At 36.5% G+C, this 19,415-nt stretch overlaps 1 protein-coding gene across 3 annotated transcripts in view; it reads right to left on the reverse strand.

The window, feature by feature from the left end:
• Nucleotides 1–19,415, reverse strand: part of CTNNA3 (catenin alpha 3) — a 1,797,739-nt gene that overhangs the window by 70,416 nt on the left and 1,707,908 nt on the right. The gene's annotated exons all lie outside the window — the stretch shown is intronic.

The raw sequence follows: 19,415 nt of genomic DNA on the forward strand, positions 1-19,415 counted from the left end.
GACACCCTGTTCTCCTACTATTCAAACATGTAATTTTAATTAGGCAACTCTCTCCCTCTGGATGTTACTTTCTCTTGTAAAATGTTATTTTCAAATTTTGAAGACTCTGTAAAAGTCATTGGAAAATCAGTAAGTGAGTAATCTGCTAACATCATCCTGAGCAATTAGTATCCTAAGGAACCTCTGGGATTCAAGTCAGGAAAAGGGGTTGGTTGCCCCATGAAAGAAGGTAAACATTGTCTGAGCGTTATATACATTTTTTTTTTTTTTCATTTCTGCTCCTCTGGTTCCAAATTATTCAGGGTAGTCTAACTGCTGTAACATCAAAATATCTTAGTGGCTTAACCCAATGGAATGTATTCCTATCTCACATCACAATAAGGGCAGACGATACAACACATAGCCAGTGAAGCACCTGTCTTCCAGCTCCAAGATAACCTCCTCTCTAAGGCTATGTTGGACCACAGTACCCACACATCTGACTTGAGAAAATAAATCAGAATCTCACAGGAAATTTGAAGAATCAGGGTAAGAACTGGAACACATCACTCCAATCCATATTCCAGAATCCAGAAACATAGACTCATGTAGCTACAAAGAAGGCTGGGATATATATTCTATTTGGATACAGGAACAAAAGAAAAGGGTTTTACAGCATTTCCTAAGTACATATTTCCAGAGATGTTAAAATCCTATATTTTGTTTTTAGCAACTAAAGTCTGTGTTCCTGTGAAGGGTATTTTGGATGTCACCAAACACTTCAGAAAATTGGGAAAGAACCAAGGCTCTTCACCAATACAGCTGAAGTTATGAGACATATACTCTGCCTGGGCAGAACACCAATTCTCTTTTTTGTTTTGAAATGATCACATTGTGGATAGTCTATTATTAAAGTTAAAACCTATGTAAGTTTTATTTTCTGCATGGTGGTGATGGTCTTTCATGCTCAATCTTGTATTTATTTATGAAACAAGGACAGGGTTTATTTCAGAGATTTTTGGGGGGATCAACCCAGAGAAAATACTTTAAGTTATTGTTATAATTATTGCTGTTGCTGCTGTTATTGTAATTGTATATATGGGGCGTGCATATAGGAGGTAGGAACTCCCCTCTTTAAACCTAAAAACTGGCTTTCTAAAAAATACATATATGTATATATATACATATATGTATACATATACATATACATAGACCATAAATCTTTTCTGTTCTTCAGAAAATTTCCCCAATTTGATACAATTTGTTAGCATTGTATCAAATCTTAAACAGACTATAACATTTAGAGAAGGATTTCATGATGTCTCCTTAAGGGCCCCAAAGCCTAAATACCGAGAGGAAGCAGAAGTAGAATTAAAATGAAGTATTTCCTTAGCAAAGTTTGTTTTTAACTTGTAGGCAAAGAAGAGACCAGCTAACCAGATGTTTTTGTTTTTGTCTTTCATAACACAGACAACCTTCCCCAGTTCTTCCTAAGTGTGAAGATTTCACTACTTTTTGTATAATTTTATACTGAAAGCATACATAATTTAAAAAAAAAGTTTTTGTGAACTTACTTTACTGTGTTCCAGGAACTGTTAAAATGCTCAACTTTCTCACTCAATTCTCACACCCAGCGCTGTGCATCACCCACAAATTTAAGAGTAGCCATCATATCACAGATACTCCCAGAATTATGCAGAAGACAAGTTATGCTGCCTTACGTGTTCCTAGAATCTGTTATCTGTTTCAAGAATCTATTATGTTCTGTTCTAGAATCTATTATATTTTCCCTATAAATAAGAAAACAGGAGCATAAAAGCTCAAAGTTTCTTAACTTTTCTTCAAGGTGTATGAATATTGGTTGGTCTAAATTTAAAAGCAAGGAGTTTAAGTCATTACTACCTTCAGAGCCAATTAAAAAGAGATCATTCAGGGGTGCCTGGGTGGCTCAGCGGGTTAAGCCGCTGCCTTTGGCTCAGGTCATGATCTCAGGGTCCTGGGATCGAGTTCCGCATCAGGCTCTCTGCTCAGCAGGGAGCCTGCTTTCCCCTCCCCCTCTGCCTGCCTCTCTGCCTACTTGTGATCTCTGTCAAATAAATAAATAAAATCTTAAAAAAAAAAAAGAGAGATATCATGTACGTGGAAATATCATCATAGGTTTTCTGTCAGTACTCCTCTTGAAGCACTGAAATTCGATGGATAGCTCTGAGTCAGTGGAATGTTTCATACATCGTAAGGAAGTACACAAGAACAAGATTCCTAGGCACCCTTCTGTACAGGGTTCTATTAAAGCATCATATTCTGTCTATCTGACCAGTTCCAAAAGTTATGAAATAACTAACCTCTCCTTTGATTAAATTTCTTTTATCAGCAACTTGACCTTTCTCTCTCTCTCTCTCTCTCTCTCTCTCTCTCTCATTCTATTTGGGACTGAAAGCAGATCTAAGGGAAAAAAAGAAAAGAAGAGAAGAGAAGAGGTGAGGGGAGGAGAGGAGAGGAGGAAAGGGAAGGGAAGGGAAGGGAAGGGAAGGGAAGGGAAGAGAAGAGAAGAGAAGGGAAGAGAAGGTTACAATCTTCTTCTCTCCCAGCTGCACTTTTGACTTTCGATTCAGAGAGAGATGTAGCTACTGGTAGGAGTCCATGATTGACTACCAGAAGCTTTTCTAGAACCAAAAATGAAAACATTAATGTTCATTTGAGGATTCTAAAACTGGCAAAAATTGTTGTGTGTAGGTAGAAGTTTTTTTCTAGCGACCTGATCCCCAATTATGACCAGTTAAATAAACTGCTTTCATATCACATCTAAAGATCATAGACATCTGAGAAACACTTCTGCTCTCATCTGTTCTTCTGAAGGTAAGGACATGCCCATGCTGACCTAAAGGGAAAACTAGAGTCGGGAGCTGCATTGATTCTGATTCTCACTGCTCCCTCTGTCTCCAGAACGGCAGTCCTATCTTGTATCAGTTGTTTTCTGCTAATCTTTCCTCACAGAGTCCTTGTATTAGTTTCCTATTTCTACTATAACAAATTATCCCAAAGTGGTGTCTTAGGACATCAGAAATCTATTATTTTACAGTTCTGGAGGTCAGAAGTCCAAAATAAATTCATTTCACGAGGCTAAATCAAGGTGCCTATAGGCTGGTTCCTTCTGGATGGAGTCTGTGAGGGGGAATCCTTTCCCTTGCCTTTTTCAGCTTCAAGGGGCCACCGGTGTCATTTGGCCTGTAGCTACTTCCTCCAGCTCCTAAGCAACAATAAAGGTAATTGCAAATCTGTCATCACATTAGTGGCTTTCTCCTTTCTGACTTCCTGCTCCTTCTTGTAAAGACCTCTGTGGATTACTTCAAACACACCGTGATAATACAGGATTATTTTCCCACTTCAATATCACCAATATCATTGCAATTACAAAGTTTCTTCTGTGGGATGCCTGGGAGGTACAGTCGGTTAAGTCTACGAATCTTGGTCTTGAGCTCAGGGTCATGAGATCAAGTCTCACATTGGTCTCCCAACGGAGTCTGCATGAGAGTCTCTCGCTCCCTCTTCCTCTCTCCCTCCTCCCACACTCTTTCTCTCCTCCTCTCTCTAAAGTAAATAAATAAATCTTTAAAAATAAACAACAACAACAACACAAATTCTTTTTTTCCATAGAAGGTGACATTCATAGGTTCACAGGATTCGTGGGATGAGGAGGTAGACATCTTGGAGAGCTATTATTGTTTATCACAGTCCTCTTGAGTTACTACCAAGGAGTCTGACTTGGGTCCTATGAAGGAGTTACTGGTTTTTCTGGACATAGATCAAATCAGCCGAACAAATTGATGGTGCTGTGGTGGATGCTTCTCCAGCTTGCTACATTTCTGTTTTGGGGGGCTTTTTGTTTGTTTCTCTGTTTGTTTTTCACATGATCTATATTATTCTAACTGCCAGTAAAAGTGTCCAGTTCTTGGTTCCTAATGGTTTGCTAGCTGTATGTTCTTTTACTTACAATTCATATCAAAGAGTGAGGCCTGGGGAAATTTGGAAATCTGGAAAAAGCAGAGTTACCTAGAGAGAATTCATGGGCTTGGTGGTGCTCTCCTTCCCCCTCCCCCATACACTACACATTAATTTTAGCATGCTTTTCTTTCCTCCCAGGGCTACACAGGAAACACACACAATCACTGAAAGCACATCAGACTCTAGCCTGGGGAGGGTGGGGAAAGTTTTTCAGGTGATTATTAATGTTGTCACTTTTTTTTGGGGACCTACAGGCTTTGAAAACTCTGGAACATATTTTCATAAGACAATGAGAAACTATACACATATAAACATGGAGTGCCTGGGTGGCTCAGTGGGTTAAGGCCTCTGCCTTTGGCTCGGGTCATGATCCCAGGGTCCTGGGATCGAGCCCCACATTGGGCTCTCTGCTCAGCAGGGAGCCTACTTCCCTTCCTCTCTCTCTGCCTGCTTCTCTGCCTACTTGTGATCTCTGTCTGTCAAATAAATAAATAAAATCTCAAAACAACAACAACAACAAGACATATAAACATATGACATTGAGAAACTCTATCCACTGCATATTGAAAGGGGTCATTTAGGGAGAATATTACAGTTAAAATCTTTTAAGATACATCTTGCAAATTATTGGTTATTGAAACTGAATTAAGGGATAAACTTCACACTGGTGGCTCTCCAGGCTCATAAGGGTAGTGAGCATTGACAAGGAAGCCCATTTATATCCAACCCTGTGCATGGGAAAGTAACCCCTTTGGCATCCTCTCCCCAAAAAAGACTTAAAGTCATTATTCATCAATACCCTATCAGGACATAATGGGAAATCCGTACTCAGCACCAACATTTGAAAACAGGTCTTTCCTGGCCTTCCACACATTACTTCTCTGAGTGTGCACATTAATCAAAGCCAATGTACTGTAAATACAATCACACTCTCTGGCTGTGGGAGTACCTCTTTTTCCTGTTGGCTTTGGCCTCAGCATTAATCATGTACATGATCTCTTATAGAGCATGGGCATTTTTTCCAGCTTCCCCTTAAACCACTGTGATATACTCCCTGCTCCTGCTCCTTTAATATCAGACCAAATTTTATGGGTTTAGAAAATAAGCACTTTCAATTTATGAAAATAATATAATTTAGCATTTGACCTCCTTAAGCCTACAGACCAGCTCACTTCCCATTCTAGTCATAGCCCTATGTTATCCTAAGGTCCTGCTGAAGAAACATAGCGGGTGAAAGGGTCACTAACTTAGTCAAGACCTACCCACGTGACACAGAGGAGGTTCCAGGCTCTGGTTTGCCACCAGCATCTGGCCTTCTTACTGCTTCTGAGATAACGGAAACTGCCAGTCGATCTTTGGCAAGGCCTCCCTTCCTTCTCTACCCTAGTTGGAGATAGCTATCGTTTATTAAATTTTAAGATATTACAAAGCCCACCATTTTCATATGGCTTATTCCGATTGAGTGTGACGATACACAGTTTTAGGCAACTGGTTTTCTTGTTAATGTGCCACAATTGCTGCTCTCCATGGATTTGTATGCTTTATTGAATTTATTGTATTGTGCAGTGACCCAAAGCTGATTTCTTTAAAGTAAAAGGTATGGTTTTAAAATATGGAATAACCTGCTCTAGTTTCAGACACACATTATTTTCTTACTTCCTCCCTCTGTCAGGCCTAATACCCCATTATTTATCTAATGCTGTGTGAGACAACATACTTAACGGTTCCTTGATTAAGAGATGTTAAATCAGTATCATTGTAAAACTGCATGATGCAGCATCATGCCCAGCTGTGCAGCCCACCCTCTTGTCTGTGTGTGCCCGCTTGGCCCTAAAAATCTCTTGCCTTGAAATAAAATAGACGCATGCCATACTTAGTTATTTAGACCTGCTTTTATATTGGAGGGCTCAGTCTGGAAGGTCACACGTCGATATCAGACTGAACTATATTAAAAGGACCATAACCCAGTTTCGAACTGTGTGCTTAATGATTTATTTCTTATTAAACCAAAATTACAATAGAAAGGAATAGAAAAGAAAGTCGGGGCTTAGGTTTTCTTTTTTTTTTCTTCCTCCCCGCCTTTTTTTTTTTTTTTAAATGTTCTAGACTTCTTTTGTTCTTTGTTAGGCAAGGGTGCTTTGGGGCCCTCTCAGCAGTGCCTTGGGTCAAGGTGTCAGTTTGCATGGGACCACAGATCTCCTCCTCCCTTCTCTATGGGGGGTCTATTTCATTCAGGGCCTGCCTGTTCTCTTTCTGAAAATAGGCCTCAAAGGTTTCCCGAAATTCTTTTGAAAACTTTAATGATGGCATGCAAGCATATTGAACTTGACTGAGATAGCTGTCTTTCTCTCCTGCCTAGCGCTCCTCCCTAAACCTCCATTTTTTTTTTTTTTTTTTTTTTACTATTCCTTGAAATATGAGATACTGGGTCTCCAATTAAGAGGAAGGTGGTATATTTGAGGAGAAAATAATGGGAAACCAGAACATCAACGGCCATGTGATAAGATGGTTATTCTGAATAAAATCCAAATTTATTACTCTCAAGAGGAAGCTCAGAGAATTCATTTCTATGGCTTTACAGACTAGGGCTGAATAACTTTTTCCCCCAATGGGGAAAAAAATGACATTTTCCCAGAGGCTAAAATCATTAAGACAGTGACTATTTCATGGGATCAGTTCCAAGAAAGTTAATATGCTTGGGCCAAGAGCTAGCATTCTTAAGACATCCCCTCTTAACATTGAAATTTTGATGTTTTGAACAGAAAAACATTCATAGTTTTAGCCAAATAGGTTGCTTTGGGGCCTTTATTCAGCTTGCTCCGTCGAGCATAGCATGAGATAACATATTTTACCTTCAGCCCGTCTCTCTATACATATTTACTTACAATACATGTGTGCTAATAAATTATGCCTATTATAAAAGATACATAGACATATAAATTTTAAAGAGATCAATCAAAACTGAAGAAACTACTTTAAATATCTTGCTAATGATAATGGCATTAAAAACAACCTCAAGACACAATATACCCTGAAGGAGAAATTTAACATGAGTTTTAGAGAATATAAATCCATTCTTCAAGCAGTCTTCATGACAATTAATTTTATTGGCCCAGTTTCTGTCAATTTTTATGAGTTCTTCATTGATTTTAGCTTTGGAATGTGACTAACCAATATCTCCTCCTAGAAAGAAAGAGAATTGTCGACTCTGACATCTTTTTCTTTGTTTGGAAATATTTCCCTTTTAACTATCCTCTATCCACGTTTCTTTTTCTAAAAATTTAAAAAAACAGATCCAGAATAATGAAAGTTAGCTTAGTTGAAACTAGTTATTATACTGGAATATAATTCATAAATCCAGTTAACCAGGCACACATTAACTCTGATATGTGGAAAGTTATTGAACAAGTGAAGGTACCATAATCAATCCTTCTAGACTCTTGTCTGCAATAAGCAGTAGACTATCAGCATTAGTCATATACGAAATACTGGTAAGAATACAATTCTTAACGTTTTGGATTACAAACATAAATAAAATTTCAAATGTTTCCTTTCCACTCTCCAAATGAATAGCTAACAACCCCACTTTAGAAAGTACCAGTTAAACACATAGCTCAATGTTCTCTTTTCCAGAAAGTCTTTCCAGTTGCCTAAAGCAGGAAATACATATTTAGTCCCCCTGAACATTTCTGCCATCTTACAGTACCTCTCTTGAGACTGTCGGCCATTCCTGCCTTAGAGTTATGTATATGCATGTCTCAGCTCTTGAACTAAGACTCTAAGCTTATTGGGAAATGGTCCATCGATAATTCATACTTAGGTTTCCCAGAACATTTGGAGGCAGGGAATGCAGTAAGGAGACAAGCCATGAACTTACATATAGTTCTTTCAAAAATAAATATTTCAAGAGATAAGTTAATCAATTCCCTTATCCCAGCTGCAAAGAAAAGAATACAAAACCATGAAGTTTATTTTGTATTCTTGCCTCTATTAGGTAAACCAAATAATAGATTGCCAGAGGCATGAAAAAGAACTATTAATAAAAGTATATTTATTTAAAAGATTCAAAATAAATATCAAATTCACAATGGATAATCACCTAAATAAGCAACTGAAAGGAGGCAATCGATGATTATCCTGAGACACTATTTTATTCTAAAATTTTTCCATAAGAACATAGTTTTATTATTCCTAACTTTATTGGGTATAAGAGAAGAAAGCATTATATAAGTTAAAGAACAACCAAAAACAGTTTATTCCTGTAAGCACAGATGTTATAGTAAAGACAACAGGAATTATTTTTAGGTGCGTTTTTAGAGCAGCAAAGAACTAAAGGTGAAAGGCGACTTCAAATTGAAAACCAGAAAACATTAGAAATAAGAAAAAAAATCCAAGGAACAAAAGGACAACTTATTTTTAAACATAGCTGCTATTTCTAGAAACATGGCAAATACTTGAAGGGCTGGGAATTACAGGTTCTGCTCTGTCTTCTGAGAGTTAAGTAAGCTTGGGCATCCTTTCTGGTGCTGCACATACTCAGATAGCTCCCAAGGATCAACAAAGTGAGATTAACAATTTCATTTTCTTTTCAAAGGTTATGTTCCCATCATTAAGCCATGCACATGACAACTAACTGTGGGAAGGTGTGCCAGGCCAGACTGGTAGAATTGCAGAGGCTACTGCTGAGCCAAGTTGAATAAACATAAAGAGCAGTCAAATCATGTGCACTGTAGTTTATATAAGGATTCTGAAGACATACCCCGCTACGAGATGGGGGCCTCCTGCCACAATATGGCTCTTGGAATCAAAATTCCATATCAACCACATGAGAAAGATTCTTCATAACCATGCACATATATTTTTGTTGCAGTTTTTATTTTAACAATGAACAAGTACATAATGTATTGTCTCTGGCAATGGGACTTACCCATTTCCATGGAATGACACTTCGTCTTGGCTAACGTTGTGTTGGATTGAAACACACATCTCTACCTCATCTCTGGCCTCACACAGCCTATTTCTTGGAAATGGATGAAGCCCCAGTTTAGGGATCTTAACCTACCGGTCACCACGGGTGCCACTCTCAAATCCCTATCAAATATAATCATTTCCTCTCTTGGTTCTACCTCCTCTTCTCTGTTTCCCTCCTGCTCATACCCTCTCTGCGCAATCTCACCTTGTATGTTTTATCTTCTTCTCTTTTTGTTGTATTCTCTTTTATTCTTTGCCTATTCCCTTTTCCTTCCTTCCCCCATTCTGCTGCTAATTAAAACTGGGCATATCTGTTGGGCTTACTTGTGGATAAAACAGATTATAGACTTTTGGTTTCACAGATGTTTTAATATTACCCATAACAGTAAGTTTGAACTGTATGATACTTTACACACTAAAAAGCACTTTCCAATAGATTACTGATTTTGATATGTATTGATTTTGATATACTAACAAACCCACAGTATAAGAATGACAGATTATCAGTCCCAATTACAAAAAAAAAGAAAGAAAGAAAAAAAGAAAAGAAAGAAAAAGAAAAAATACTGATGCTTCATGTAAGCTAATGGCTTAATCACCTTTAAACATTCAGGAATTGGCAGAGCAGAGGGTCAGTCAAACCTAGAACCTTTAATTCTCACCCTATGGTAATACTATCCCAGGTTGTAGTTTCTTTCTTTCTTTTTTGGGTCCCAAAACAAAAACATAGCCCGTCTTTCTCCTATCTTCAATCACAAAAGATTCCAGTTTTTAGGACTCTTTAGGAAAAGCTACTTTACTTCCAAGAAGTGTGCTAATTAACTCACTCATTTAAATGATAGCTATTGATTATTGGTGATGTGTGAGGTACTTTGCTAGGCAATACGATAAACAGAAACATCAATAAAGCAGGACCCTTAATCTCTGTAACACAAAATGGATGGAGATGTCACTCCTATAGAAAGACCGTTTAGGCAAAGAATGTTTTCCCTATTACATCATTAGCTGTTAGATGCAAAACTAGAAAAATAGTTCATCCAGTCATCTATTTATTCATGAATTTATTCATTAAAAATAACTATTGTGAATTTTAACTATAGACCAGGGTTTTTTCCTAGGCATTTCTATCCTTGAAGTTTGAAAACTATAGGGATATATATATATATATATATATACATACATACATACACATATATGGTAAGATATATATGGCAAATATATGTTTATGGTAAATACATATATATGGTAAAATTTAGAGGCAAATAAACCTGTAAAATAAATAATAAGACAGTTTCAAATGTTAATAATAGCAAAATGAAATGAAACAGTACTGTGACAAAATACTTGGTTGGGACAGAGAATATTAGTTGAAGGACAAAATAATTAGTGTCTGTACCAAGTTTGGAATTGACAGGAGAAACCATATAACAATAATAGTTGAATGTGAATAAGAAAAAAATATAGGTCTTACAACTTAGAGTGCAGCTAGAGTTATAAAAGTGATCCAAGAGTATTCCCAAAGGAACTAATTTTTCCCTTGCATAAGTACTATAAACCATATATAGTGATATTAAAGGATGAAAGTAAGTAAAAGGAAACAAGTGAATGAAAAATAGCTAATCAGAGTGGACATGAATCATGATACTTTATAATCACAAATGTCTTTGAACCAGAGAATTATAGAAACTGATAGTTGAACAGGAACTTGATGGCCAATTAGCGTAGGTCCCCTCAACTGTAGAAATAATTTATCCAACCTCCATGACTAATAGTTCTGTAATTTCTAATGGCATATTTCCACACTGGGGGCTGATAACCTTATGGGATAGGTTTCTTTTTGTTAGATGGACAGCTTTAACTGCTAGCTATTTCTTTAAACTGAAGAAAGTACTCCCGAATTCCTCACAGTGGTTCTAGCTCTGCCCTTTAGAGCAACACAGAAAGCATCTCCTGTGAGAATGAAAGGTTAGATTCAGGAATTTGGCATGTTTGTTAAGATGGCATTGTATTTTCTGAAAAATACATTCTAGAATATTGAGAAAGAAAAAGGACATTTAAAAAGTTAACACAATGAACAAGCAAAGAGGAAGAAGGAAAGAAAAAAACAAACAAACATAAAAAACCTTTCTTTATATTAAAGTAGCAACTAATAAGCTTGCTTTATTGGATCCAAACAAGGGAGGAAGAAAAGAGACGAGAAAACACCTGATGCTACAGTCAAGATTTAGTCACATGGGAAAGTTCATGTGACCCAGTGTTCTTAGAGAAACTCCCTGGCTCTACAGAAAGAAGACAGCATAAAAGGTGGAGAGAAGGGGCGCCTGGGTGGCTCAGTGGGTTTAAGCCTCTGCCTTTGGCTCAGGTCATGATCCTGGGGTCCTGGGATTGAGCCCCGCATCAGGCTCTCTGCTCAGCCAGGGAGCCTGCTTCCTCCTCTCTCTCTTCCTGCATCTCTGCCTACTTGTGATCTTTGTCTGTCAAATAAATAAAAATAAAATCTTTAAAAAAATAAAAAAAGGTTGAGAGAACAATGTGAACCCTCTCATGTAATCTCAGCAATAAGCAGAGTTGATAGAGGGGGAAATTTTGAAAGACTTAGAGCCAAGTTTCTATTAAAAAAACTAAAGTGGCAGAATTGAGACTGCTCAACATAGGCTGTGGAAGACTCGGTAGCTTCATGGAAAGGTAGTGAGAGAGAAGAGAGGGGAAGAAGGGAGACAAACACTGCCATTTGTATTTCAACCTTCAGTTTGAACTGAATTTATCCTAAGATGATATTTGAGCTTCAATGCAGAACTAAATGTTTTATTATCTACCATGATTATGAATAAAAATAAATCAGTTAATGGAAACAGGTATACATTTCAGGGTTCTAAGCAATTCTGAAATATTCAGTATGGTTAATTTACCATCACCTGAAAATATACATATGACTCAGCATTCTGTAAAACAAAGTCTTGTCTCCCTATGACAACTTTCAGGCTGTCATTCTTGTCACCCCTATCATTGCCCCCTCAGCTATTTATTTGAAGCACTATCCTTGGATTTTCCTACTACTCCATTTATAACAAGTTTCTATCAAAACTGATGCCCATACCTGTAGGAACTAGAAGTCAATTTGCTGCCATTTGGGGGGCTGGAGTAAGGAAACCACCACAGAAACAGTTACTACTTCTTTAAAATGGGTTAGACTTCAATCAAATTCCTATGGAGATACATGAACACTTAACCTGCATATGATGTTGGGATTTCTTGAGACAAGAAATAGTTATATTTAACTAGTACATCATTAACTGATACATACTCCCTTAAATTGATACTTGCCTAAATATCATATAAGTGTGCATAAGAAATTTCCTATGTTTGGAGTTGTACTGAGAAAAGTAAGCACATTTGTATAATAAAATACCCCTCTCAGCTCAGTTCATACTTATTTTTGGTTTTATACATGCATTTGTTTCTTTGATAATACATATTGCTTACTTATTACATTTATTCGATATAAATATTTCTTTACACATGATATTTATCTATATTGCTTTCATGGAATGTGCTTCTAGGGAAAGAGAATGTATTAGTTTCAATAGCTTACTACATTATAGAAACCATTGTATTGAGTGGACCAGTGTTCAACAAATAAATAAAACTTTGTCAAAAATTATATATCCATGAGTGACTTATATATGTGATTATCAACTAAAATTACATGCTCTCAATGACCACAAATTTAAAATAATTGATCCTAAATACACACACACACACACACACACACATATAGATATATATATATATATAAATACAAACAGACACCCACACACACCACATCTGTAATGTACTTTAAACTGATAATTTCAGATATTTCGGCAATACACTTTGATTTCAGAGATCTTTTAATAATTTAAAATAAAAAATGCTTTTTTATTGAGCAAAATTATTTTAGCAGTTGAGTTTTAGTAAAACAAATAGAATAATGAAATTTAATTTAGGCATCACATTGTGGAGGAATATGACCAAAAGCTTTAAATTTACATTTTGGGTCAGCTATGCTTCTAGAACATCTGTTATGCTATTACGACAGGTGTTTATTAATATGGATGTCTAATCAAATCTCTTGGTTGCTAATAGCTTGGCAATTCAACATCTAAATATTGTCAAAATCTTGATTATACGTTGAAACTGTGGATAATTGATTCAAGGCTGTTTCCCTTGACTAGATTAAAAAATTAAAACCTGTTCTGTGTACTTTCCTTGAGAATCTCAATATTTTTCTGAGACTTCTAAAATGCTTTAGTAATGAGAACTCACAAAGGGATAAAATCCTTTTATAAGCCAAGATGTGTCTTGATTCAAATTTCTTTGGGTCCTTTATTTTTCAAATACAAATGAAATTATTTTTAATGCTCTGGGCTGGGAGTGAGTTCACAGAGAATGATCAGCAACAAAGTAATACATTTATATGAATAAATACACAGACACAGACACACACACACACACACACACACACACAGGCCTCCAAAAAACCCTTTGGGGTACATGCAAGCTCAGATTTTATAATTAAATTTGCTTAAAATTACTTAAGAAGTTCTGAGTAGTAGGAGTCAACAAGAAGCAATTTGGTAGCCTTCAGCATTTTGGTTGAATAACTTCAATGGATGGCATTTACATCTTAGACCCTGAATTGGAATTTCTTTTTAAATAAATGAGGGCATGACACACATCTGAAGGAAATTTCTGTGGTAATAGTATTAAATGGAAATATTTGATGGTCTGAAACTTAATAATTATAGATTCTGAAAGTTTAGAATTTCTTTCCTTCTGGCAAACTTTATTTCTGTCATTTCTATGACAACGTTTGCCTTTTTATATATAGTAGTTGAATATGTGTTTTTGGTCCAATATCAACACTGTCCAATAGGACTTTCTGCAATTATGGACATGTTCTCTATGCTATCCAGTATGGTAACCTAGAATGATGTGTCTGTTGAGCACTTGAAATATATCTTGTGTAACTAGTATAAGACCCTGCATTTTTAATTATATTAATTTCAATATACATAGCCACATTTGTCTAAAAGCTACTGTCAGGGATGGTGCAGGTATAAATTATATGCTTATAGGACTTTAATAAAATTTGCTCATTGGAGTTTAGAATAATGATAAATTACATAGATATTTGTGCTAGAATTTCTTGATTTTTTTAATCTATCAAAAGAAAAATAATATTAGCATCTAATAAACTAGTTATCTTCTAAACATTGTTTGCAGTGGTAGAAATAAAGCCACAATAACAGTGAACAAATTTCATTAGACTGTGAATATATTCACAATTTTATCCCACATAACTTAGATCAGGACAGGCTATGGCATAAAAGCCCATGTTCAGCCTACCACCAGTTTTTATAAATACAACTTTATTGAGCCACAGCCATATCCATCCATTTAAGTATTGTCTATGAGTTCTTGGGTCCTATCATAGCAAAGTCCAATAGTTAGGACTGAGACCATGTAGCCTGCAGAACACAAAATATTTATTATCTGACCCTTTCTGGAAAATGTTTGCCAACCCCTGATGTAGATGAATGGTTGTGTGAAAAATGTTAATATAAAGGCTCTCTTATGGAGATATACACTTTTCTCAGTTTATTTACTATATATAAGATACAGTAGATTACATATATTTTGTTAATATGGAATTCATTATACATAATATAACCTCGACAGTTATATATAAATATATGCATGTATGTACTTAAATATAATTAAATATTCAATAAAATCCTTGAGGAGAACACAGGCAGCAACCTCTTCGACCTCTGCCGCAGCAACATCTTCCTAGGAACAACGCCAAAGGCAAGGGAAGTAAGGGAAAAAATGAACTATTGGGATTTCATCAAGATCAAAAGCTTTTGCACAGCAAAGGAAACAGTTAACAAAATCAAAAGACAACTGACAGAATGGGAGAAGATATTTGCAAACGACATATCAGATAAAGGACTAGTGTCCAGAATCTATAAAGAACTTAGCAAACTCAACACCCAAAGAACAAATAATCCAATCAAGAAATGGGCAGAGGACATGAACAGACATTTCTGCAAAGAAGACATCCAGATGGCCAACAGACACATGAAAAAGTGCTCCATATCACTCGGCATCAGGGAAATACAAATCAAAACCACAATGAGATATCACCTCACACCAGTCAGAATGGCTAAAATCAACAAGTCAGGAAATGACAGATGCTGGCGAGGATGCGGAGAAAGGGGAACCCTCCTACACTGTTGGTGGGAATGCAAGCTGGTGCAGCCACTCTGGAAAACAACATGGAGGTTCCTCAAAATGTTGAAAATAGAACTGCCCTATGACCCAGCAGTTGCACTATTGGGTATTTACCCTAAGGATACAAACGTAGTGATCCAAAGGGGCACGTGCACCCGAATGTTTATAGCAGCAATGTCCACAATAGCCCAACTATGGAAAGAACCTAGATGTCCATCAACAGATGAATGGATCAAGAAGATGTGGTATATATACACAATGGAATACTATGCAGCCATCAAAAGAAATGAAATCTTGCCATTTGCGACAACATGGATGGAACTAGAGCGTATCATGCTTAGCGAAATAAGTCAAGCAGAGAAAGACAACTATCATATGATCTCCCTGATATGAGGAAGTGGTGATGCAACATGGGGGCTTAAGTGGGTAGGAGAAGAATCAATGAAACAAGATGGGATTGGGAGGGAGACAAACCATAAGTGACTCTTAATCTCACAAAACAAACTGAGGGTTACTGGGGGGAGGGGGTTTGGGAGAGGGGGGTGGGATTATGGACATTGGGGAGGGTATGTGCTTTGGTGAGTGCTGTGAAGTGTGTAAACCTGGTGATTCACAGACCTGTACCCCTGGGGATAAAAATATATGTTTATAAAAAATAAAAAATTTAAAAAAAAAAAAAAGGGAGTTGGGGGAAATTGGAAGGGGAGGTGAACCATGAGAGACTATGGACTCTGAAAAACAATCTGAGGGGTTTGAAGTGGCGGGGGGGGGTGGAGGTTGGGGGAACCAGGTGGTGGGTATTAGAGAGGGCACAGATTGCATGGAGCACTGGGTGTGGTGCAAAAACAATGAATACTGTTATGCTGAAAATAAATAAAAAATAAATTAATAAAAAAAAAAGTACATTCCAAGCTCATTTTAAAGGTAATGGTCTGAAAATTGTGAGATGTCTAAGGACACCCAAAGATAATAACAGCTAATCAATATTCAGTATAAAAACAGATTTTTGAAATATCTACCCAATTAGGTCTATGTACTATGCAGAATTCAGAAACATAGTACCTTAGGAGCTCCAGATATAGTCTGGGAAGGAAAGCCTGTGAGATGTCACTGTGGTTGTTCTATATGACATATGCCTTTGTCTTAACCCAGCAGGGAGGACAGACTTCAAATGAGATTCCCACCTTGGTTTCTGTGGTGTATATATTCCATGCCATCAGCTGATATTAGGACATAGAGAAGAATGGCATGTACAAAGGGACACTTATGGTCTATCATTTAATGCTAGAAACAACAAATGACTCATCTATCCCAGAGAATACACTCTAACTGCTCAATTCAAGCTCTTAGAATACAGGCTTCATTTTACTCATAGTAATTTTAAGTTGTTCTGAAGACTTACTCCAAGATACAAATAACCCCATTGGATTACATTATAATTGCCTAAAAAACAACTGTAATATCATTTGGATTTGTTTAAAGAATTTAATTCATAGTTAATAAAAATCCTTACATTAAAATTTACTTTCTGACCTCAGTAGAATATGTACTTATTTTTCTGTCTTTATATAAGAAATGTAGAAATGCATCATAAAACAGATATGCTGCTTCTCAAAGATAATCTGAAATATTATTTGGTATAAGTTTCAAGGTAAAATAGAACACCACTACTTTCATAAGGAACTTTAACTAAAACTACCTTATAGGTTTTTGAAATGTGTCAAAGAAAATAGTCACAATTACACATTACTGTGTAATGACAGAAACAGGTATTTCAAACTCTGCATTGGAGAGTCTTTCACCTTTACCAGAGTAATCCTCACTTACTGGATGCTTAAATAAAAATTAATGCCTCAGCTTGCATCTTTTTATCTCTTTCCTGTCAGTTTAACAGTATAAGTATTGGGTTATAATAATATATACGTATATATACACATATAATAATATATACATATATAATAATATATACATATATATTACATATATACATATTACATATGTAATAATAATACATACATATATCAGGTATGTGATTAAATTGTTCAATACAATCTGAACTGTATAGATGCCTGAACCCCATTTTCATTTTTCAGCAATGTGTATGGACTTAGACCTTTGACCGGTTTGTGGAATGCAGAAGTACTCAAAAAAGAGCCTATCAGTCATTTCAATTGCATTACATTGTACAACTGAGAATACTTATAATATGCTTCTTTGCACTTTTCTGAACCACTGTACTTACATCACTGTGGTGCCTTTTCTGTCCTCTGAAATCCATCAGGTGGGGATAAAGATGACAAAAACTAAAACAAAACCAAGCTTGTCTCCATATTTTATTGTTCCAAAGTTAGCTGTGACCAGAGCAGCCAACGGGGATGTTCCAAGTTAAAGCTCTGAATAGTAAGGACTAAAAGTAGCAAGACTTAAACATTGCCTCTGGCATTTCTGTTGGAAGAGACAACTAAAGGTCTCCCTGAATTCTTCAAATTATCTATATCACCAGATGAAATATTATGGAATTTTATTTAAATCACAAGAAAGAAAAATCACTGTATAACTGAAATTTTGGCCATAACTGAAAATTTGGCCAATGGATGCCATGACAGTGAGGTCGTGAATTAGGGTTAATGACTTTCAGTGACTAAAGAACCTCTAAACCTCTTGGGTGTGAATGGGGACATAATTAGAAGACAGTGTGGAGCATCCTAAACATTCATAGTGCCGAAGAGAACAACTGTTAACTGACAAGACGTTATGCACCACATCCCTAGTATGACAACTAAGAAAATGGGTTTTGTTTGTGGTGGCAATTCAGAATAACATATTTATAAGTTCAGGTATACCTCAAGATATTGCAGGTTTGCTTCCAGACCACGACAACAGAGCGAATATGGCAATAAAGTGAGAAAAACTAATTTTTTGGCTTCCCAGTGCATATAAAAGTTATGTTTACACTATGCTGTGAGTCTATTAAATGTGTGATAGCATAATGTCTAAAAAAAATATGTACTTTAAAAAATACTTTATTGCTAGTAAGTGCTATCTATCATCTGATCTTACAGCATTGTGTAATCTTTTTGCTGGGGAGGGTTTCTGTCTCAATGTTGATGACTGCTGACTAATCAGGGTGGTGGGTACTGAAAGTTGGGATACTAGCAATTTCTCTCCTTTTTTTTGTTTTTTGTTTTTGTTTTTGCTTTTGTTTAGAGAGTGATAGAAAGAGAGTGTGGGAGTAAGGTGCAGAGGAAGAAGGAGAGAGAGAATCTTAAGCAAGCTCCATGCTCAGCATGGAGCCCAACACAGGGTTCAGTCCCACAACCCTAAGATCATGACTTCAGCCAAAATCAAGAGTCAGGTGCTTAACCAATTGAGCCACCCAAGCGTCCAAGCAATTTCTTAAAATAATGAACTTAGCTGCATCGACCAACTCTTCCTTTCATGAACAATTTATGCAGCAAGAAATACTATTTAATAACATTTTATCCACAGTAGAACTCTTTCAAAATTGGAGTCAATCCTCTCATACTCTGCTTCTGCTTTCTAAACAAAGTTTATGTAATATTCTAAATACTTCTTGTCTTTTTAACTATCTTCACAGCATCTCTACCAGGAGTAGAATTCCATCCAAGAAACCACTTTTAGGGCACCTGGGTAGCTCAGTGGGTTAAAGCCTCTGCCTTTGGCTCAGGTCATAATCCCAGGGTCCTGGGATTGAGCCCCGCATCGGGCTCTCTGCTTGCCAGGAGGTCTGCTTTCCCCCGCTCTCTCTGCCTGCCTCTCTGCCTACCTGTGATCTCTGTGTGTCAAATAAATACATAAAATTTTTAAAAAGAAAAAAAAAAACACTTTTAAACTACTTTCTTTACTCATCCATTAGAAGCAACCCTTCATGCTTTCACATTTTATAAGTAGCCTTCACCAATTCAATCCTATCTTCAGGGTCCACTTCTATTTCTAGTTCTCTTGCTCTTTCCACCACATCTGCAGTTTGTCAGCTGAGGTCTTGAATCCCTTCAAAGTCATCCACACGTGTTGGAATTAACTTCTTTTCTTTCAAACCCCTTTTCATGTTAATACTTCGATTTCTCCATGAACCATGAGTGTTCTTTTTTTTTTTTTAATTTTTTTATTTTTGTTCTTAATGGCAACTAGAATGGTGAATACTTTGGGGAACTTCTTCCATTTAC

Source organism: Mustela erminea, chromosome 14, assembly GCF_009829155.1.
Source record: "Mustela erminea isolate mMusErm1 chromosome 14, mMusErm1.Pri, whole genome shotgun sequence".
Classification (NCBI taxonomy): Eukaryota; Metazoa; Chordata; class Mammalia; order Carnivora; family Mustelidae; genus Mustela; species Mustela erminea.